The 24,564-nt window shown below is 41.3% G+C and overlaps 1 protein-coding gene and 1 pseudogene across 6 annotated transcripts in view; both read right to left on the reverse strand.

Annotated features, from left to right (window-relative positions):
* Window positions 1-24,564, reverse strand: part of JAZF1 (JAZF zinc finger 1) — a 325,686-nt gene that overhangs the window by 105,645 nt on the left and 195,477 nt on the right. The gene's annotated exons all lie outside the window — the stretch shown is intronic.
* LOC118020912 lies at window positions 6,814-7,517 on the reverse strand (annotated as a pseudogene).

Below are 24,564 nucleotides of genomic sequence, written 5' to 3' on the forward strand. Positions count from 1 at the left end.
CTGGATACCCTGGCATCAGACCCATTAGAGATTTCCCTGCTCTTCATGATAGTCTTGATACCACCTCACCCCACAGCCCTCCACCCTTGTTAGACATGGGCATACATTTGAGTTTTCACAGACATCTGTTAACATTTTCGAGGTTCAAACTTTTGTAGTATCATCATGAACATAAAAAATGAGATTACACTTAGGGGTAATTATGTTAAACACCTAAATTACTTAGGGATTAAAATGTTTTGTAATCTACAAAGTAATATAGAAGTGATTACTTGGGTCAGCCAGATCTCAGTGGAAGACTTCCCCTTTTCTTTGCAATGTTGTTGAGTCTATATAGTCTGAAGTTATAGTAGGACACCTGGGTGCCACCCTACATGGTTGACAGTAAATCATTTGAGGGCCTAAACAGGCAATGCTGCTTTATCTTCAAGATGGTTCAGTGTCCTTAGGCATGCTTAGAGCATCTGCTCAGAACTCTATCCCTCCCAAGAGGGACTGGGATTGTCCAGTGACCCTCATCTAAGTGTGATGAAAATGCATCTATGGAAGACAATCCATGAATGGCCAACTATCATGGGCATGGGACTTCTCTGAGTAATTCTAGATAGGCATACATTGTACCAATAAAATGAGCTTATGATAATGGCTCCAATAATTGTCAACCCATAGTTATTAAAAACCACAGATCAAATACAGGGCTGGATATATGAAGTCATTTTAACTTTGAACCAAATTAGTTAACAAAACTTGAACTCCGTATTGTCCTACTTAGTAGGACTATGTACTATGAGCTAGATATTTCATTTACTCCAATACTTAGTCTACAATGTGCTGTACAGAACTACACTAAGTAGTTGTCACAGTATCCACAAATTAATGGTTATTCCAAGGCCAAACACAGGACACAATATTATAAATTGGCACAAAAAGTTTCTATTAAAAATGCACTGATGGCTCAAACAATCTGGATTTCAATCATAAAAAAGACATTCCCCCTGCACGCAGGAGAACTTAACCTTTCTCTAGTTTTCTGCAAACACAAAACAAGGCTACTACGTTTTCCTTTTAAAATGGTATTTAAATAAATGGTTGTATGTATTCCATTATCTTGCCCATTCTTTTATGACCGTAAACCACTTAAACTGGACTTATTATTACTTCTATTCACCCATCCTACTCAGGAAGCTTGGCTCAGTGCCTGTCACACAGTAAAGGCTCAAGACAGTTATTTATTTTTTTTTTAAAGATTTTATTTATTTGACAGAGAGAGACACAGCGAGAGAGGGAACACAAGCAGGGGGAGTGGGAGAGGGAGAAGCAGGCTCTCCGCAGAGCAGGGAGCCCGATGCGGGGCTCGATCCCAGGACCCTGGGATCATGACCTGAGCTGAACTGAAGGCAGACGCTTAACGACTGAGCCACCCAGGCGCCCCGACAGTTATTATTATTATGCCCATCTCCTCTACATAAATATGTGCTTTCATTTAAATCTGGGTTTGATAACTTCCTTAGGAATAATATTGTAGTTTACCCTCTGATGGCTTATACCCTACATTCTTGGATGCATTAGTTCTGCTAAGCTGAAAGACTACCACTACGAGCCTAACTAAACATGGAGGTCTCTGATATTTAATAAGGAAATTTCTACCAGGTTCTAAAGCACTTGCTACCACAGTATATGCAAAGAAAAAGTAAAAGCATGCATTTGAGATGTTAAAGCAGAAGCCATATGCTTATTTTTTTTATTTCGGTCATCTTTCCTAGGCAACCATACTCACTGTGTAGCTACAGCAATCTAAATGTGTCTATTCCTACATGATGAATTAGTTCATTCAGCAAACATTCAAATTCTGGTATTCAGGATTCTCAGTAAATACTTGCAGAATGAAAAACTGGTTAATGATGAGGCTAGTGGGGTGGGTCAGGACAGCTGCATTAGCAGCAATTCAATTCAGTGTAACAAGGAGTTTGTGTTCAGTTCCTGGCATTTAAAAAAAAAAAAAAAAGCCCCTGCCTTCAAAGAGCCCATAGTCTATAGGGAAGACAGGTACACAGAGAACCATAACCACTTTTGCACAAGCTGAAGGCAACACTCAGCACAGAGGAAGGAATGATTAACTGTAAGGGGCAGGAGGGGTCAGGGAAGCCTTTCTGGGGAAGCTGGCTTTTGAGGGATCAGCTGGAGTTCATCAGAGAGAAAACGGGATTAGGGCATCGATCCTGGCACACCGTGACATGGTTCCTAGGCTTCACCTGTGCCACCGATCCAAACAGGGGTCCCTTTGCCAATGCAGAACAGCCCATGAGTACAAAATTACAGCCTAATCCACTGATTCTCCGTTCACATTCTTTCATAGGTCTCGTAAGTAACGCCAACAGCTGAAATACAGATCTGGCTCAAAGAAATCAAATCCCTTTAGGCCTTCCCAAAGTGGCTGAGCTTTAGCTGGGAGTGGAGTTCTCTCTCTAGACAACCAATCACCAAGGAAAAGGGGCTGAAGAGAACCATAAGCAGCTACAGGGCTGGGAGAGCTAAACAAGCATGTTCCTCTTTCATTAAAATCAGATGTTACCGACTTTAGTCCATTTTCTTCCCTTTATAAGTACAGATGCAGAAGTGCATTTAAAACATGTTCAGGAAAAAACACATTTAGATATTTTTATTCTTATGAGAGTACAAACATGGTAGGGATTTGAAGGCACCTGCTATCAATATTCAATATAAAAAGTCTTACCTATTTGATCCCTTAAATGGTACCAAATGGAACCATATCCTGATCAACAAAGAGCTTCATATATTAAACAAAATCATCTTTAGCAGAGAAAAAAAGGGCATTTTCCCCCCTGCTCTAAAGGCAGTAGCATGGGATATTAGTTACAGTATTAGCACAATCCTGAGCTTACTTTACTTTAAAAGCATGGAACACATATTTGATGAGGCCTCAAGTTCTACCAAACTCAAGTTTTTCCAGCTGGCAAACATAATCTGAAAAGTTAAGTAATATAAGGCTATGTAGTCCTATGTACTAAAAATATTCTCTCCACTTTCTCAATTTTTCAAGCCCCTCTAGTCCAATGTGCAGGTGGATAAATTTTAAGCTTGAACAACGTTTTGAGGTGTGGGCTCTGTGTTAACTTCAGCCAGGAGGTAAAAACTGTCCAAACCCAATTCTGGCATTCATTTGGAAGGTAACATTTGAGATTAAAATTTATGTGTATAAAAAGGATTTACAAACTTAATGCTGAATCTGAAATGTGCTGTTTTAGTCACCAAGGCAAACGACAAATCCAGCCGCTTGACTTCGTAGTTAGAAGAAGTGCCAGCAATGTAATCTCAAGCTCAGCTTCGAGAGGGTGAGCCCTGCATTTTGGCTGGGGTGTGCGACCTCAGAACTGACCTCATCAGAAGAGTCCAGATCCTCAGAATCTCTGTCTCTAAACAGGGCTCTAGGCCAGCAGCACATACACACCCACATTCTTTTGTTGGGGGAAGGCATAAAACAAGATCAATTTGCCTTGAACAACTGGAAAACAAGTACACTGAAAATGATGCTTGAACCCCTTTAAGATCAGACCAAAGATCTGGAAAAAACATACCCATCGTTAAGTCATGGGCTGAGTCTGAGAGAAGGTAAGGAGCACCGTTGCTCCAACAACCCAGCGAACAGATGGACTGTTTATCCTGGACCATCAGAACGCAGCGGGCTCCTCCCTGGAGATTTCACCCGAGAAGCCACAGTGACAGTGTTCCCATCACGCTGGCATGGTGAAAGAGGTGCTGTGACGTCTGATTCCCTCCCCCCCCCCCGCCGATCCTGCCAGCCCCTTTCTGCAGTGCACCTGCTCATTCCTCCTCCCAGGCAGGCTGTCCAGGAACCACGAAAAATGAGGCTTTAAACATCTACCTGCAGGCATCCCAGAGGCTTCAGACAGACATCCTTCACCCCCAGGGTAGGAGCCCCCCTCCTCATAGTTCCTAATGGTACACACATGGGTTCACAGGTGCCACAGTGTTTCTTTTACCTGATTCCCTTCATTGAATTTTCTCCAACCACCCTTCTCAGCCCGACTGAGGGCCCTCGGGAAGCTCAGGGTCTGCTGCTACCTGTAGAGGAAGGGCTAACCACGCAACAGGGCGGCGGGGGGCTGGGCAGTGAGTGGGGCTATTCAGTCTGGGAACACTTAGCATGGTGGCTTTTGTGGGACCTTCCTGTCCTCCAGCCCCAAAAGAAGAAGTCCAGCCTGTACTCTAGCAATTTTTCACTCTTATGACTGGTCAGACCATATATGAAGGCCAGATTCAGCAACTCAAAGAAAGGTGGCTCAGGGTGCCCACCTGTCATGTGTATATGTGATTACTGTGTGAAAAATCAAAGGCACCACAGTGGAGGTCCATGTGGAAGACAAGGCAGGCCCGGCTCAATCTGTGCGCAAGATATCTAAGCACCACCCTTGACTTTTCAAGCTCAAGTGGGATGCTCTTAACTGACTTCTTCTAACTTCATGACAAATAAGGAGGCTGGCCAATAAATTCCTGTGGTTTGGCCTACCTCGACTTCTCAAGATATATATTAGTCTTTTACATATTTAACATTAGTTTCTGCCAGATTTGTGGAGTAATAGAAAAAAGCGGTAATAAGTGAAACATCCTTTGTAACTCCTATGAAAATCAAGCCAACACGCATTCCCTGAATTCAGTGTTTTTAGAAAAAGAGGTGTAATTTATATCGTTTCATTTATAACGGTGCTAAGTTAATGCTCTTGGCTGCTTTTGACAGAGACCTTTCCAATCGGACTGCGATGATTTGTTTCCGTGAAACACTTTCAGTACTCAAAGCCTTTTAATTAGCTTTCTAGAGTGTTTTCCTGATGGACATCACCTCCCCAAAGCCCTGTAAGTTTCCTGGCTTCTAAAAATGAACAAGAAGTTGACTCATATTCTTCGAATTTCAGGCTTTCTGTGGGTCAGGAACAAACTGTTTGGTGACTGAGTGCAATGGTGAGGGATTCTGGTGGACAGGCGTCCCTCTATCTCACTCAATCCCCACACCTGCTCAGCAACCTGCCTACCTTTCATTTTACAACTGATTGTGACGGTGTCACTAAAAGGCATGTTTTTATACAAAAAAACCCAGCTCAGAGTGATAGTAAGATAGAAGGTCACCACTAGGCATGATCTTAACTTAATGCAGCACTTCCTAAAGGGGTCTATAGTCAAATACAGGTTGGAACCCCCAGGCTAAACAAGTTCATCAGAGATATTTGTGAAAATAAAAATTCTCAGAGGCTTTAATTTGCATTGTGAATCTTTCCAACTTGCACCACGAATAGGGATCTATGATGTATAGCATCTCCCAAACTTAAATTGACCATAGAATCCTTCTGAAGAGCATCTCATGGGATATAAATGTGAAGAATTCACCTTTGGACACGCGGACTTCATTTACCAGATTAACGGAGCACTGGAGGAACAAGGAGATGAACTTATGTTTAGATGGGGGTGGGGGACTGTGGCATGGATGTAGTAGAGGGCCAGCCAAGTCCTTGAGTAGGGCATAGAGGATCTTAAAGATCAAAGAGAAGGACACTTTCTTCAGCTCTGAGAACTTCAATGAAAGAGCAGGGTAGAAAGTGATATATGGGCTAACACCTATCTAATTTGGATTTACCCTTTACCCTCCCCTTTCATGTTCCCATGAGAGCAGGTGACCAACTAGTCCTATAAAACAAGGGGTCTGCTGACTCAATTACTCTCTGATTCTGCCATGTGTCCAAAGACTCCTATTAACATCAAGCTCTTTGGGTTTATGGCTCAGGCATTCAAGAAATATTTTAACATGGGAATGCTATCAGGGAGGGTAATGTATTAGGCTGTGATTAGCCAATGCCCTTTGTATATGAACCTTATGAGCAGAGCTCATTATTATTCCCTAATGCCCCTCTACTTGGAATGGTCATTTATCGCACCCCATTCTCCAACCCCAACCAGGACTCTCAAAGCCTCTGAGAGGAAAGGTTTTTTTCCCCCTCATAACAATGCCAGGAACTGCTTTCTGGAGGAGGGCACCTTATGGGGAACGGCACACGTCCAGAGAACACCAGGAAAGTCATACGAAGGAGGACGGGTGAAAAATGCAGCCATGCCAAACTTCACCTACCTCACCATTTTGGTTAAGGCCAGGCCTGGCTATTGCAGACACCTGCCTCCATGACACAGGGCCAGTGTGAGGAGAACAGAGGGGCAGTTACCTTTGTTGAAGTGCTATCTCTGAAGAGTCTATGTATTTGCGATCCCGGAGTCAAGGCTGCACATGAGTAATGGCAAATCTTAATTTTTCATTAAAACTCAAAACAAAGTTTGGTAACTCATAAAGCCATTTGTTGATGGAAAGTTTATGCTGCTGATTCATTTCTGTTCTGTCCTGAGTCTGCATTTGCCAACCCCCTTCCCCTCTAGGGACAAAGGCCTGTTTCTATCTGACCTACACATCTCCCTTAGTTCTCTCCTAGGTAAGTGAACTGTGTTTAAATCCTCAAAATACTCCTCCTGTGACCTTCAAGGACACCAGCTTAAACCTGATATCACTTGGCCATTTATTCCAGAAATTTCTAGCTTTTTGTATCCTAAACATTAGGACTCACTTGGCATTTCAGAAGTGGTTTTTAAGTGCTTATTTATAAAATAAACCTATTTTGTGCTTTTTATTTTCTAGGGAATGGTGACACAAGGGATCATGTCACTTGCTCTGAGACTACCTTGAACATCTTGGGCTGCTCCAATATAAAGACCTTTCTTTTTTTTTCCTCTTTTTATTTTTATTTGCATTTATTCTGCAGAATTTACTCCCGGGCCATAAGTTTTTGTTTCTTCAGTTTCTTCTGGGATATCTTTTTCTTCTGTGCAACCTCCTCTTCTGGTTTAGGAACAATCTGCTCTTTTTCAGTAAGGATCATCTCAATGTGGCAGGGAGAGCTCATGTATGGGTTAATCCGACCATGAGCCCTGTACGTTCTACGCCGCATCTTGGGGCTTTGTTACCTGGATGTGCTCAATGACCAGAGAATCAACATCTAAACTCTTAAGTTCAGCATTACTCTCTGCATTTTTAAGCATGTGCAGTAAAAATTCAGCACTCTTCTTGGGCCACCGACCCTGTGTCCAGCCCCACTGTTTGGCCTGGGCACACCTATCAACTCCACCATTGTAGCGACAGAATGGCACATACTGCTTCTGTAAAGTGACGTCTTTCAGATACTTGGTGGCTTTTCGGATATGCATACCCTTGATGGCCTGGGCAGTTTCACTTGTGTTCTTAAAGTGAACATGAAGATTTGAACCTCCTGATTTACATGATTTTGTAGGGTTTTCTGGGTCAAGCGAATAGCGAACCATTTTCAGAGGTCACCTCAGGCCGCTTAGGGGAAGAGCTATAAAGACCTTTCTACAGGATTTCAAGTTGTGCAGCTGGTATGAAGTATTCTAAATTTCCAGAACATCCACTAGAGAGGCATTAAAAAAAAAAAAAAGAATAAAAACTGACTCAAAAATAAATCCAAATGAGGTGTCTGCAGGTTTTCCGGAGTACTCTATCTCCCTCCTTTGCCCCAGCTCCATTGTTGCAACATTTTCTCATCTAGAATATCCTATTTTAGGACTCTAGCTTAACAAATGCCCCTGCTTCTGTACTCCGACTACTGCAACATTACAGTAAGATTAATGAATTCACAGGCTGTTCCTAAGGATTTAATGGCTTCTTAATAGAATAGGGTGCACGCATGGCTAGACTACTATGACAAATCATAAAAGCTTAATAAGAAACCTCAATTAGTTAATTAAAATTTGCTAATTGAAAATTCCAAGAATAGCATGTAAAATACTCCAGACCTCTAGCTACAGCAATAAAACACATCTCTAACAAGCGCACCAGACAAGTTCTACCTATCTGTGAAGTAGGAGAACTTGGTCAGTGAAATAAGAAATGAGGGACTAGGTCATCACATAGAAACCTTGAGAGCAGTCTAATATATCAGGAATGAAAATGGGAAATTATCACAAAGAGAGCAGGTACAAGGAATGAAGGCCATCCTTATTAATTTCCTCGCACATTTCTTAATCCTCCCACTCCTTTACAGAGTCCTCTCTCTGCAGCGTCATGAAGTCATATTGAAGAGAAGCATGGGTTTTTACCTATTCTGTATATTTTAATGTCTTTTCCTGTTCCTAAAGGATGCATCTAATATTCAAGGTGGCTCTATAAGAAAATGCTCAGAATAAACATCATTAAGGTAACTGATGCACAGTTTCTATTAAAGAGCAGTTCAAATGTTGAAGGGAAGGAATGTCTAAGGCAAGTAGATAGAAAACATTTTTAAAAATGCCACACAACCTTGGGGCGCCTGGGTGGCTCAGTTGGTTAAGCAACTGCCTTCGGCTCAGGTCATGATCCCGGAGTCCTGGGATCGAGTCCCACATCGGGCTCCCAGCTCAGCGGGGAGCCTGCTTCTTCCTCTGACCCTCTCCCCTCTCATGCTGTTTTTTTCTCTCTCTCTCTCAAATAAATAAATAAAGTCTTTAAAATAAATAAATAAATAAATAAAAATAAAAATGCCACACAACCAGTTCCAACTCAAGGGGAAGGAAGAATGACAACAGAGCTATGGGACCCCCACCCCTGCTCAGCCGGCCAAACTAGCCTGGGTGCCGTCAGGCACACGGCTGCTGTCCAAGCAATCAGCAAGCTAGACCTCACTGCACATCTGAAGCATCCCTGGAGCTGTGCAAAATGGTCTAGGGAACCCTACGGCCCAATCCGTGTTCTCTGATGCGTTCTTGTTACGAACCAGAGGGCCAGTTCCATGGGACTCATTTTGCTCACCATAACTCACGGGCAACGTGAGGTCAAGTGTTTTACCTTTGAATTCAGTCTTGGAAGATGGTTTTGCAGTCTGGCCTGCACCAGCCCCACCCTGCTGTGTCCGAGTCAGAGGTCTCCTTACAAAGAATTTAGGGAGCAGAGAATGGACGGCAATGGGGGGTTGGGAGAAGGGGACAATCAGGGAAAGAGCTGGGCTGGGACCTGCCCATAGAGATCAGCATAGCACTCTCAGGAGTTAACAGTGGCTGTAATAGCAGGAACAGAAGTAGAGAGCAGAGGTAAGATTAGAAATAGTGCTGCTGCTGGTGGAAATGTGACAGCAGCAGGGAGATCAATACTACCAGCGACCATTTGGGGAAATGCCTACTGAGCATTCAAGGCTGTTGAGATTTTTTATTCAGTTTTCTTTATTATGCTCACTTTACAGATGAGAGAATGGTGGTTCTGAGGTTAGTCATCTCAAGGCCACACAGGGAGTAAACAATAGACTTAAGATTTTCACTAGGATGTTCCTGATGTTTTCCCATCATACTTAGCATCCTCTGGACAAATCTCAGGAAAACGCCTCTAAGCTTTTCATTCCTCCATCCTTTTGCATGAAATGCTGTTCTTTTTTCCTCTCTACTAGCCAACTCCTATTTACACTGCACAGCCTTGTCACTTTCTTCCTCCTCTGATGAAGGTTCTCTGATTGCTTCAATTCCTCCGAAGTCACTGTGCCAACCATCTGAGTTACTCAGTGCAATCCCCTGGGACACACTTTGCATGGTTATTTAAGTTTCCGTGTGTGTCCTCTTATTTGAGTGTATGGACTACATGTTAGAGCTCTTTGTCTCTCCTCAAGTACCTGGCACTTTTAGCGTACATGATCTTTATTCCACGGAAGATAAGGCAAGGTAAGTATGGCCCAGAGCGAGGCTTGGGTGAAATGCCATAACCTTCCACTTAACTTTACTTGGCATAGAAATGCATTCACATTCCCCAGATTCTTCTCTTTGGAAAAGGTATATATCTGTGAGCAACTTTCTCACAGAAAAAGGCAAATTTTAGAACATGAAATCTTCCCAATTCATTAGACCTACTGTGTTTATTTAACCAAACAGCCTTTTGCTGGAAAATGTTACACAGTTAGCAATTCGAGGGTCTCTTTTAAACCATGGGACCGAAAGTACCCAAGGAGTCCAGAAGAGAGAATTTACTCCTTCCGGAGAAAAACCTCTGGTTTCTAAGTGCTAGTTCTTAACCTGCGTTATCTTTCTTCCTGGGGGCAGTGCACTTATCTTGCGCAGGAAATTTCTTTAGGTTACATTCATTTTAGGATAACCTTTGATAAATGAACCTAGTACCGGGAACTTAGAAGAGACGTGGTGTAAAAACATGACAAGGTTCTAACAATTTCGGGTAGTCTTTGCTGGTCTGTTTTTCATGCACAGGGAAGTCATGCTGTGGCCGGAGGGGGACCCTCCGCCTGGCCATGAGTGACAATGGCGGGGTTGGCACATTCACAGTGAGAACTGGGGAAGCCTCATAGAACGTGAAGCTGCAGGAAGATGACATCCAAGGGGAAAAGTTCCCAGGAGCACCCAGGGGGCAAAGGCAGCACCTCTCCAACTCAACGTGCACCTGCCGCTTACAGCCTGCTGCAAAGCCCGCTGAGAGGGGAGCAGGGAAGGACGAAACTACAAGGGAAGAGTTCAGGGAGACCCTGAAGGTGGGCAGAACAGATGGCAGACACAGCAAAGAACAAGAAGTCGAACGGAAGCAGGATGGACCAAAGATAATGCAAGAAAAACAGGGGCGCTAAAAAGGGAGCATGTGTGAGAAGGTACTGGAGCAGCCTCGTGGGTAAATAAAGGCTCATCATAACAGAAAGCTGGCATTGGAAGGCTTACTCTTTAAAACTTCTTCTGTGAGAAATTTTGAGGACACTAGCAGCTATCAACCATATAGTGTTTATTATGCACCAGGCACTGTTCTAAGTGCTTCCCGTGTACTACCTTACTTAGCACTAACCACAATCTATACCCGTGGGAAAACTGAAGCACAGAGAGGTTAAGCACCTTGCTCAAGACTGCACACTTTACCAAAGGGAGAGAGGAGATTTGAATGCATGAAGTCTGTCTCCAGAGGCTGTGTACTTAGCCACTGGGCTATACCGTCTCCCACAGACACATGGCAAGCAATTATAACACAGGATACAGGAGTTGTACAAGAGCTGTAATTGCCTGAGGCAGGACTTTGAATTCTCTCTGCTGCCCAAGGCTGGGGTGCGTCAGTGAGCAGCACAAGGGGAGACCTGGCCCCACCAACAACCTCATACTGCCTCATGATTGGGAGTGGTCTATTTGTCACCACACACATGCCTAGAATACTGGTGAAGATGTTAAAGCATTTATTTTTCAGAAAATACCTCCCCCCACCCCCAAAGAAAGCTGACAGCGAGAGCTAGTGATGGCAGGAAAGACAGGATTTGCCGGAATTTGTTCTTGGATAAATTCAAGAATGGAACGCTGGCTCTGATCAGCCTAGGATATAGACCTGTCCACCAGACAGTTTATCTAAAACAAGGCAATGTCATCATTAAAAGAGTTTCAGTAAGAGCTCCAGCCAAAAGAAGCCTGCATTTCCACTGTGCGCTCATGTGATGGTATTTGGGAATCTAAAGGTTTAGGGTGTTCTCAGGGTCTTTCCATCATGGGTGTCAAAGGTGTACTATCATCACCCAGAGGCAGAATGCTGTGCCAGTCCAGTGCTTTGGAACCTGTAAGACCCAAGTTCAAATCTCAGCTCTGCTACTGGTGAGGAACCTCTATTCTGCTTTAGTCTGCTCATCTAGAAAATGATGATGGCACCCCAGCCATAATAATTGTTTAAATAATTTCAAAACTTCCTGCTCTTCGCACAATTTTTTAGCATGAATTCCTGACAGTCTTCTACAATTCAGCACAAAATGGGTATTTTCACTCAACATATTGAGAATCTACCATATACAAGACTAGCTACATAGTAAAGGAAATGCATGTAGATAAGAACGATCAAATCACTTTTCTTTAAGCTTTTCTGATTGTAGATGTGCTTATTAACTTTGTTGACCTTATGTTAGAAAAGAATAATGACAATCATTATAACTATTATAACTTTATAACTATGTGGGAAAATTACTACAAGGTCCACGGCCTTAAGTGTTAGGAAGGCCAGCTCACTGTACATACCCATTGCTTATGAAGTTTATCCAACTTGCTCTAATGATTGGGTGATTCACAGTCTTCTTCAATCCCCGAGAGTCAAGATTTGCTTTTCTAAAAACAGAAGGCTTTCATGCTAATCCTGGGCACTCCAAGAGACAAGGGGAACCAAAGGGATCAGAAATGGTGGATACAAGTTATATGTGGAATCCCATACTGAATGCAGAACTAACAAATCCACAGAAGAAAGGCAGAAAGGCTTTGCCAGGCCATAAATTAATTACCTTTAATGGCCAGGCTTAGGGTAAAAGCAAATAGACATGCAAGCACTTCCCTATCTGCTGCTTTCATTTTGGTATTTAGCACTAGAGTTAAAATCACTTTTAATCAGCAAGAAAGGCAGTTGTTTTTAAAACAGTAACATGCTGAAGAGAGAATTTCCCCTGATATTAAAGGGAATTTGAACTTTGGCCCCGGTTGTAGAACAACCCTACATATGCCTGTCTGGAATAAACTGCAAATCTTTTTTTTGTCCCCTTTAAATCAATAGGCTAAAGTTCCCCAAAGGTTAACATAAATGATTCCACCCACCATCCTTTAAGACCTCACTCTATAGGGTTAACATTTACCTTTAATTTAATAAAAGCAGCAAACTGAACACAGCAAGCTTTCAGAATTAGGGAATTCAAATTCCAAAGTATATTGTGCTTTGAAGTGGAATTCTTTGGGATTGATTTTCTATAAATCACGGTGAACACAGATAGTAAGACAGGATTTTCTGGGGAATATACCCTCAAACATACCATGTATCGTTTGGCATATAGCATTCTGCAAACGTATTAATTGTTAAAAGTCAATGACAATTTTAGGAGTACAAAAATAGTCATCTTCTATATCACAGCTAAGTTTTAATTAATTCTAAATTTGAAACAACGTAGCTTTGGGGCTACATTTCCACTGTTAAGAGGATCAAAGCTAATTTTTGGAAGAGAAAAGAATTACTCTGCTTCATTTCAAATTCTGTCCCTGTAATTATTCCTATTAAATTAAAATGGTGGTGTGGGAGTGGCCGTCCACTCTGCACACCGTTGTGGTGCTGCCATAAATAATCGCACAGGTTAAAACACACAGACTGATGTTCGTAAAGGACTCCATTTTAAACAAACTAAGGTAGACTTATGGTTAACTGTATGTGAGCAGTATTTTCTCTTATCCTTACACCATTTCTTATGGTGGACAATGATGCCAACATATGAACTAGTTACTTACGGACCTATAATATACTGATGGCAATTGTCAATTTCTCTAGTGCCTCCCTATACTCTCCCTCCTCCAAATGCTTTGGGATTTAGTAGAAATCTGTTTTCCCTTGGGAATGTGTAATGAATATTATCATCCAATACGTACATTGTGGCAGAAGTTGGAGACTCAGTGGTAAATAGCATCTACTTCTGAGAAAAGGTCCTATGAAAATAATCTAAAAGGACAAAACTACTGGCACATTAACTGCTGCTTGCTTCAGTGTAATCTACAATAATGAAAGTTTATTATTTTTTTAATAATGAAAGTTTATAAGCTGTCATCTGACAATATGGAGTCCCTGTCTCCATGAACTCTATCTTAGGGAAGGAATATCATGTGGGCATTTTACAAAATAGTAATTTTGAAGATGTGGCAACATAGCAAGTCCTCATGAAATGACACAGTTAAATGTATGTCACAATTATAACCTTATACAGAGATCTACAAAATTAGATTGAGACTCAACATCAAAAGGAACACAAAATATTGTCCTAAAATTGTAGAATATAAATAATCCACTCCCAGCCCACCATCTTTAAAGCATACCTTAGGATTTCCTTAATTTAAAAAAACCTTTTTTTGTGGTCCACAGAGTATATATAAAGTTTTTTGTTTGTTTGTTTTAGGAAGGAGTCAAGCCAGGGAGATGACTAAGAAAACCAGAGGGAAAAGGAACCAACCCATTCTGGTGGTTGTGAATCTTACTGATGGTTGGTTGGGTCAGTAGAGGTGCCAATGGTAATAACTCATGAACCTGTTAAGTCCTTGAAACAGTAGCTAAAATGCCCAAGCTAATTTCAAGAAAAATCAGAGAAAGAGAGAAAGAGACAGAGAGAGACAGAGACATTCCCAGTCTATCTCGTGGTCTGGAATCTATCGTGGTATCTGTGACTGAGTGTGTATGTTCGCATGTGTTTCTTTTTTCTAACATTATCAGCATGAGAACGACTCGGAACGTGCTGTAGATTTTTCAGAAGAAGTCAAGACAGCTGTGACAGCTACAGGGCTTCATTTATAGACACTGACACTGCACATTTCACTACATATCAGACTCAAAGGTTAAAATATGTACATATTGTTCTTCAGCATGAAATCTAAGCAAAGAGCATAACTCTGACAGTACCAAAATGTTGCATTTCTTATTTTTTCAAGTCGTTGTACACCCAAGATAACTTTGTTCCATGATATTTTTTTTATAACACAAATAAGCCAACAAAAAGTCAGGCGGCTAATGAAAAATGCATCCATTCTATATGCAAAGTCTAAGATAACGCAGATCTGAACATGTTCATTGTTACAGTCAGGTTGTCTCACACAGCATAAATAAGTTTTCCTTATGGCTATTTAACATACATCAAGGTCCATCACTCAAAAGTCTTCTGACATCTCAAAATTACTCTTTGAGATGAATAAAGGCCATGGATCCCAACATCCTTAAATTTCCCCAAATTTGACTACATGATGAAGACTGGCAAATGTCTCCCTATTTAAAAAATTTATATTTCTATGTGATACATCTTTGGGGGGGGGTATATTTGAGTATATTCCATTGAGTGCTGATTAACCCTTCTTGATCTTTAGTCCTGACAAGAAAGGAAAGAGCCTTGTATTTTATAAATCTTCAGACTTACCAAAATCTAATGTGCTCAAGCCTGATGAAAAATGAAGAGAAAAACAAAGCCAAAAATCATAAATCCTTCTCGACTAGAAGGCATTCCTCCCTTATCCCTAAAAGAAACTCATTCCCGCACATCTTGTTTGAATTTAACTTCTGAAGTTCGTCTCGTCCCATCCCTAGAACAAGTCAGGAGGAAGGGGGTAAAGATACGACTACATGAATAAAACCACATGACCAATCCGGCCGCTGTGCACACAAAAACAAGAGAGAAAAATACTGTCAAGTGACATATCACTTGGACACACATGTTTCTGTATTTTGTCATGAACGTTCCATCGGAAAGCTACTGGAAGTATCTGAATCCTCCTTTCCCTACTATTACAAAACATGGAAATGTAATCAGGAAAAGCTCATGCTTTATGAGCGGCATGCTGGCAGCGCTTTTCAGTTCTAGAAGATTTGCTAAAAGAAAAAGTATTCGACACATTAACACTGCACAATGCATTCGGCAACTCCGCATGGCAAGGTAAGATTCCTGCTAGCAGAAGGCCAGGTTCTTCCGAGAAGGTGCCTTGCACAGATGGTGGGTTTGAGTTTAACTTGGGAAGAGTGCTGTTTTTCTTTTATCCCCACCCGCTCTTACACCAGCCTTACGTGATTTATAGTATTTTTATTGCAAATATAGTAATGAAACCTCACTTTGTGCAGATTGAAGCGGTGATGAGGGAATTGCAGCGGTTTGGCGATAAATGGAAGTGGAGATTGAGATGCAAAATTCTATTCCTGTCACAAGTGAGAAAAACATAGTTCAAGGTTGACCCTGGACACAGTCGTGTTTGTGGGGGCAGGGGAACCCCTAGAAGGCAAAGGACACCGCTGGTGCTAGTGTCTGGAATGCGGCCATGCCTGGAAGGAGATGAAGCCCATATGCAGCGTTATCCTTTTGCTGAGCCTCTGTAAAAACAGAGAAGCAGGATAACTAACACGGGCTGCCACAATCATTACTGGTGGCCAGATCTCTCTGGTGGGAAAGGCAGGTTTATTTTCATGCTTTCATATTGGTTGAAACTTTTGGATAAACAAAATTCTTAGGAAACTCTCAAGGGATAATCCTGTCTGACCTTCCCGTGGTACCCTGCTTAGAAAGTTCTTGCCAGTTCTTTCTTAATTCCTTTAGAGGTCTGGGATGCTGATCTGGTAACTTGCAAAGCAGCAGCAAAAGCAACAGAGAGGAGAGTGGCTTCACCTCCCAGCTGCTTAAGCTCAGACAAAAAAAAAAAAAAGAAAAAGGAAGGGACATCCAGGTTGACTGCAAGATGGCGTGGATCTCACAGGCCTAAGGAACGGGGCTAGTCCGGGTCCACCTGTAAAGCCAAGGGATCTGAAAAGGCCCAATTACCATTTCCTATTATAGTCTCTCATCTTAGACCTCTGCACATGTGGGGAGGATGGAAGGGAAGTCGGGGGCTGGAGGGAGTGGCTGTTGAAAAAGAGATGGGAGCAGAAATCAGCCACCACCACCTTCTCTCTTTCCACCCCCTTACATCTGGTTCCCTCCTCGTCTAGGGCCTTTGTGATTTTCACAGCCTGATTGTAAATGGTGGAAAGGAAGGAACATACCTGAGTGCAAGATGATCTTTGATTCCTCGGGAATCATTCAAATGTTTAGTCATTCAGTTTCAAGCAAGGGACTCTATAATTTTATATGAATGATTTGATCATTGTTCTACAGGGACTGGGGCATAAATTTTGGCTTCTCATATTCAGTACCCTTTTGAAAGGAATTCCAGAAGACAGCTTGGAAATTATAGCCTTCCTTTATATATTGTTGAAAAGATCTACTAGCCCTGTTCTAGTTCATGGCCCTGTTTACATGAAAGACAGATTCATCACACTGGTCATTCACAAACACTGTGTACTGACATTTTCCTTAATATTAAATTGGCAAAGTTTTAAAAATGGTCATCCTTAACGCCAGCAAGGAAACAGTGAAACAATATTCTCATTCACTGCTGGTAATAAAAATTGACTAACATCCTTTATGGAAATAATGTGACAATCTCTATCAGTGAAGTGTCTACACTCTTGAATCTCCATTCCAGAAACATGTCGGAGGGAATCATGGCATCCTTCGTAACAGTGAAAAATAGAAAACTATCCAATGACCGATGGGAAATGGTTAAATTCCAGGTATTAATATAGTTAAGAAGAGCAGATGACAAAATTCTATGTATGGTAGGATTCAGAAAAAACATGCACAAGAAAAAAAACTAGAAGAAAATACCCAGAAATATTAACCATGATTAACCCTGGGTGGAAAAATTTAAGTATTTTTATCATCTTTATTTTACCAAATTTCCACATTGATACTACTTTTGTAAAGAGAAAAATACATTGATAAGATAGAAAATCAAATAGATGAAAATTTTTAACAAAGGGATATGCTTTTTGGTTATTGTTTAAATTTTTCAAGCTGGGAAAAATGCAGAAGAATCCTAGGGGCACCTGGCTGGCTTAGTAGAGCATGTGACTCGATCTCAGGGTTATGAGTTGGCGCCCCATGTTGGGTATAGACATTACTTAAAAAAAATAAAATCTTAAAAAATCCTAGTCATCACTGTGGGTAAGGAAGGGCAAAATAGATAGACACCTATATATTCTACACCGAAACATTTCTGGAGGATACTTTGGCGAAATATATTAAAATCTCAGTTGTGCATATCTTTGGACTCAGCAACCCCCTGATGGAAATTTATCCTAAGGACATAACCAGACTAGTGTTCACAAGATATAAATATAGGCTGTTCAGTGTTACACTGTTTATACATTGATTTAAAAAAAAAACCCTACCTAAATGTTCACCAAGAAAGGGTTAAAGAAATTTATAGTAAACCTATATGTAGGTTAATATGTACCCATTAAAATGATAATATAGCTGTATTTATTAATGTATAAATAGTTCCACAATGAAATTTGTTTAAAAAAAAGGAAAGTATAAAAATGGAATATAGAGTATGGCCCATTTGTTTTGTTTTGTTTTTTTTTTTGGTCTCTTTCTACATGAACAAATTCTACTATGGAACTATTTGTGTTAATATATATATTATATATAGAGAGAACAGAATACAAAATCTTGGAAGAACATAGGCCAAAATGTTAAGAGTGGTATTTCCTGTGCATGGTGGCAGAAATAGAGGTGATTTTGGTTTATGTATTACATTGATATATACATCATTAATAGCGAGAACGAACTGTTTACAACATTTAGGATTCCTAAATGGTCTGAAGAACACTGCCACAGAAACTTGTAAACTCACCCCCAGCTTAAGAAATAAAATGCTAACACAGGTGAAGCCCTGTTTCTAATCCTTCCTGTGATACTTCAGTCCTCAGGGAGAACTACGATTCCGGATTTTGAAGTTCTCCATTCCATGCACTTTCTAATGTTTTTATTACACACGTATGTGTACCTAGGCACATTGCTTTTTTTCCCCCTCAAAAAAATAAAGCTGTTCTCATTTTTGCAAAGAGAAATCTGACACAGCTGTGCCGTCCTTTAGCTAGCTCTGGGCAGTGGGTCCAGAGATGCATTCGAGGGCATCTGGAAGTGCTGTGGTGTAGAAGCTACAGCCACCTGCACCCCGTCTGGTCATCCCTCCCTGAGACATGGGCAGGAATGGCTCATGACACCCACGGAGTTCTCTGCTTGGGCACAGGAGGAGAAAAGAGAATACAGGGACATCCCAGTTTTTGGACTGCCCACCGCTGAGGGTGGTAAAGGGAGGGATTCAACAGATTGACACTTTTCTTTGTAAAAAGATGAACTGATGTCTTCTTAACCACCCATATTTGTGGATTCAGATTAGCATGGGTTTTTAAAAACCACCTATTACTGCAATCTAGAAAACAAATGAAAAGGCAAAATTTTATAGTTTATCATTGTTAAACATGTGAATAAACTCAAAAGCATTGTATTTGTTCATGAAATCTAAGCATTATTTCTTTCAGTTTTTAATTCTTTCAGCATTTTTACCGAGCAAAAATAAAGAGGTATGATGGATGGAAAAGGAACTGCTCTAAGTACCATTATACAACCACTAGAATACTAAACTTGGAGGGACTGACAACACAGAGTATTGGCGAGTATGCAAAGCGACTGGAAGTCTCTTACCTTGCCTGCAGGAGAGTCGTATGGTTCAACCGCTTTCTAAACCTGGCTCTTTTTAACAGCTAAACACCATACCATGCTTCAGCAATTCCTCTTCTAGTAATATACCTAAGAAACATAAATGCTACCCCCACGGAAAGACTGGTCCAAGAACGTTCATGGACTCTCTCCTTATGATAGCCAAAGACCATCAACAGAAGAATGGATAAATAAATTTGATAAGTCATATAACAGCATACTATGTAAAGAGCAAGAACAAAACTTGTACTAATACATCCAATAATATGGATGAATCTCAAAAACATGTTGGACAAAAGAAACTAGACAGTTAAGTGGAAATTAAAACAGAAGATCAGGGTGCCTAGGTGGCTCAGTCGGTTCGACTCAGGTCATGATCCCAGGCTCCCTGCTGCAGGGAGCCTGCTTCTCCCTCTGCTTGTGTTCTGTCAAATGAATAAATAAAATCTTTAAAAAAACCCCAAAAAACCCAGAAGATCACCTGAAACTCCTGATTAACTTGCTTTGCCAACACAGTATTATCTGATACATAATAGAATGAGTCCTGTAATTCACATTCACATAATAAACTTATCAACAGATGGGAGAGATGACAGCCATGAGTAAAGCTCTGTGACTTTGAAGCTGGATTAAAAAAAGACTTACAGCAGGTAGGATTCCAGAGCCAAGACCTGGTATTTTTGTATTCAATAGCTTTCAGGGGCTACTGGGGTGTTGGGTAAGCTCGGGAATTAGAAATTGAAGGGGTTACAATAGTTTTTCAACTTTGAATTAAGATTTGATACTATAAATACACTCATGCCCCTTTAAAAATCTAGAAAACAAGACCTACATACCGTAGCCCTAGAGAAATCTGTGCTAAAGACCAGGAAAAGAAATTTTTTTAAGGGGTAAGGAACTAAGAGCATAATGTACATTTATCATTAAAAGCATTCTGGGTTTGAGTTTTCAAAAATATGGCTGCTGTCTAGCAAAGATTAATGCAATACAGAAACCAGCTTTTCATCATACTTGTTTGGCCCAAGAGAACTCTCCATCACTGAATTTGGTTGGTGCTGAACACAATAAAGCGGGCAATAAGGAGCGAATGTTTGTATGAGCACAATGAAGAACAAGTCTAAGTGACTTCGAAGCTTAGCTACTTCAAATTAATCTGTCCCAATAATGAAAATGAAAAAATCAAGCTTGCACCAACGATGGATTCTATTTTTCCTGGAAGTCAACAGGACAGAGGCATCTGTAGCTGATGCGCCTGCCCGAGTGCCCTAGCCCTTTCTTTAGGTTTAAGGACACCACTTTCCGCTAACCTTCCGCTAACCTTCATTTGGGCAAACAGCAAACTTGGGAAGTAGCTGATAGAAAAGAGGCAAGCACACAAGTTGCCAAAGTGATGCTGTGTTTTCCGAGAATAGCTCTAACTGTTGCTCAACCCTCTCAACTGGAAATGAAAGATGGAGTCTGCTAAGTCAGTCACAGGCAAGAAAAGATGTCCACAGACACTGCTGAGAAGGCAGGGAGCACTCCAAAAGCCAGATCAAGTCTCTGGCCTCAGCACGCCAAATCCTATCTCATTAGAGGAGAGAGCTAATTGGCAAGAACTAATTGTAAGCTAGCCCCGCCATCTGTAAATTACATGGGCCCACATCGTCACTTAAATCTGTGTGGATATTTCAGCGATCACGGAAGGTGGAAGCCGCTGGGAAGCCTTCTCTGCAAATCCTTCTGCTTGTCGAGTATCACGTTTATGGCCTTAGCCATGGCACAGAATGGATTGATTGTCAAGGAAAATGCACTAACTTGCATCAGGCAAGAGAAAAAAGCCCCTGGGACAGGAATGACATGAGTGCAATGACCAGTGACTAAATTATCACCTGCGTAGGGTTGAATGAAAAACTCTCCTTGCTTGTTGTTTGGTTTTATCGGCAAATGAAGACAAGGACATAAAATACAAGCTAGCACTTAAATTATTCAAGTCTGGTAACTCCACTTGGTCTGCATATCTGATTAGAGAATTCTATGTGCACAAATTCCGAGTGGTAGGTTTTTAAAAGCGATGTGTGAAAGACAATGGAGGGGGAGATTCGGAGACATGGCCCTCATCCCGGACATGCCTGGATTCCATGTAGCTTTGAGAAATCCCCTGACGTCTTTTTACCTTAGAGTCTAGGCAATCCTGAAGAAGGACAAGAAGAGGGCTGTATAACAAAAAGATTTGGGAGTTTAAGTCCCAAGTCTGCCATTTACTATCTGTGTGTGAACTTGGGCAAGTCACTGCATCTGATCCTTGACAAAAACAAGGAGGTAAGAGCAATCTTTTATAGTAGAATCATGTCTCAATGGAGAAAATGTGTGATTTCATAAGAAACCAGCATACTTGGAAATATTTGTGAAGTTCTTTGTAAAATAAAAACCCCTTTTATTTTATACCTATTTTATGATTTGCTTTTGCCATGACCTACTCCACACACAGCAGCCTGATGACATGTAAACTATGTGAAATTCTAATGGTAAGCAGAGCAAGAGGATGAGAAGTTACTAGGACATACAAGAAAAAGCAAAGACCTTGGAGTTGCATACATTTGGCCTGAGTCCACCTCTAAAAGCTACTTAGTAACTGTGACACCTAATGAAGGTGTTCTTAACCTGGGGTCTGGGTCTGTGGACCCAAATGGGCCATTGGTAGGATTCAGGAGATCTGTGCACTTGGATTAAAAAAACAACTGACATCTTTACCTCCAGTAACCTCTAAACTGAAACTCTAACTGAACTCTAACTGAAACGTAGCATTTCTTTCAATAACGAATCTAGACAATTGGTCACAGTCTTTTCACCGTACCTATGACTTTGCATCCACAGAAGTCACGAATAATTTGATGCCATAGTATAATTGTAACATGTCTGAAAATATTTATACTCATCACTAATTTGAAATTATGGAGGCTATGAACCCAGCACTTAAGCTTTCTTAAAGGCCTTAATAAAGCTACATGTTACCACACCACAAGTGTGTAATTTTAATATTTTGATGAGCGCACTGTAATATGATTCATTTTCTTCATAACCCTATGTAGTTTGGTTTATGAATTTTACAACATTTTGGGAAACATTCCATGAGCTTTACCAGCTCTCCAAAGGGGTCCAAGGCATTAAAAAGATTAAGAGCTTCCACCGCCTTCTTGGGAATTCATTAGATGTACAAGGGAGAGAAGAGCTGTGACATAGGGTCACTGAGATTACAGATTACATAGCCAAGTGCACTGCCCAGCGCCCCACAGAGTAGGTGCTCAGCAGAAGCTACTCTGTATTTAAAATGATAAGACAAAGTAATTTTCTGTATTACACATTTCATTTTTCCTTAGCATGACAATTTCCATACAATTTAGCATTGGTCTACTAAGGAATTAAGGTTAATGCTTTCTTATACTAGACTCCTCATTTGTTTAGGCTGAATGGTCTTGTGTTGTTTGGGATGACATAGCTGTGTGGCTGTCCTAAGTCCACGTTGCTATTGCTGGAAACAACCTACACACAAACCAGAGGTGAGAGCCTACACTGTGGCTGAGGGAGAGGTCTTTCTGGGGACATGCGGCTGAACTCGCTGCACTACTCTGAGCCAGCAGGCAAGGTCTTGGCCATGGTGGCGGAAATGAGAACAAGTTATTTAGAAACTGGGAACACAGAGCTATTTTAAAGCTTGCCAGTGATGGGGCCTTCAAAGGCAAGACTAGTCTTTAGGCTCAGCATAATGAACCTCAATGTGAGAAAATTAAGTAATGTTTCAACTTGAGTCCCAAATCAACAGTCTCAGCAATATGAGTTTCCCACAAATGGGAGTGTGCTAGAGCTATGGAGGGAAGATTCATGGCCTTCTTAATTAACTCCGAGGTGCTGCACATAAGGGGAAAACGATAAATCAAGTAGATTACTGCCAGTGATCTGAATTTCCAAATGAAATAAGAGAGGTATAGTGCCTTGAGTCATTTTGTAAATGTGTATGGTGGCGGGGAGGAGGATGGGGGGGAGAATCTCCAAGGTCATCCCTTATGTTAAGATTTGCCACTATGCACAACAGTCCCTTGATTTCAAGTACTTGACAAATAGTCAGGTGTGAAGAGGCAGGAATTAGGAAGATGAGTAAAACACATAATGGGAGAGCAACACAATACACACACACACACACACCTGTGATTGTTATTCGCACATTTCTTCAAAACATAGTTATTGAAAACCTATGTGTAAAAGGCACGAAGCTGAGGATATAGTGATGACCAAGATAGACAAAGTTCCTGCCCCCATGGAGCTCATACTCTTCATGGGGGAGACAGGTATTCAACAGACACAATCCAAAACAGGAAGTTAGAGGCTAAAGTAAAGACAGTGGCAGGGAAAGCATTCAAGAGGTGATTAGGGTGCATACGTCACAAATTTTGGGGCTTGGGTATTTGAAAATGGGAGGAAGAGAGATGGCAAGCAGAGAGTCCAAGCTTCCTAGATTAATGAAGGAGTAGGTACCATTAAACATTGTAGATCCAAAAAAGAGGATCAGTTTCAGAGACAGATGTGAAATAACAGACCTAGCACTGGATGAGTGGAGCCCATCCTGCACGTTCGTGTATCAGTAAGGAGGGGGCAGTTAGAAACAAAGACTGGAGGGAAGCTAGGGCTATGGGCTAGAGAGCCCTTTCCACAGAGGCACTCATGGAATGGAGTGAATATACACGGAAAAACAAAATAGTAGGGATACAAGTTAGGGAGAAGCCTCCATCTGTGTAAAGAAGTAGGAGAAGAAAGAGGACAGAACAAGTTAATGGGCACAAGAGAAGAAAGGGTTTCAGAAACAAAGTAGCCAATGGCATCAAACGCAGGGAGGCCAAGTAGGTGAAGGTGGTGTCAAGGAAGATGCCTAAGTTATCCACGAAGAGGAGATGGGCAGGGAATTCCTGGGACAGACAAGACCTTCGGGTAGATGTGCTGTTACTAACTGAAGCCAGGGAAAGGGATTTTGAGGCCACCAGGATCAGAGATGTGTGTAGAGTATAAGCCATGGTGCCAGCTTTGAACAAGGGAGAAAGAATGAAGACAATGTGGATGAGAGATCCAGATGAATTTGGAGACTACGAAAAGGGAAGTTGAGGGTGGACACAGAAAGTCTTTATATGTGCTGGTAAGGGGATTGGGAATTACTTCAGGAACTTCAGTATAATGGGTACACCTGAAATTGATGGTGATAAGTTTAGCAAGGTTTTAACGGAGGATGAAAAAGGATTATGGGACAGTCCTGAGGGCCCAGCTAAGGTTGGAAAGGTTATGTTTGTGGTGGGACAAGTCACACTGCTAGGTGCTTTTCTGTAGTGATTCTCAGCAGCTAGCCTGAGTAGGCACACTTGTTAGTTTTATC

Source organism: Mirounga leonina, unplaced genomic scaffold (genome assembly GCF_011800145.1).
Source record: "Mirounga leonina isolate KUSES-001 unplaced genomic scaffold, KU_Mleo_1.0 Mir_174, whole genome shotgun sequence".
NCBI lineage: Eukaryota > Metazoa > Chordata > Mammalia > Carnivora > Phocidae > Mirounga > Mirounga leonina.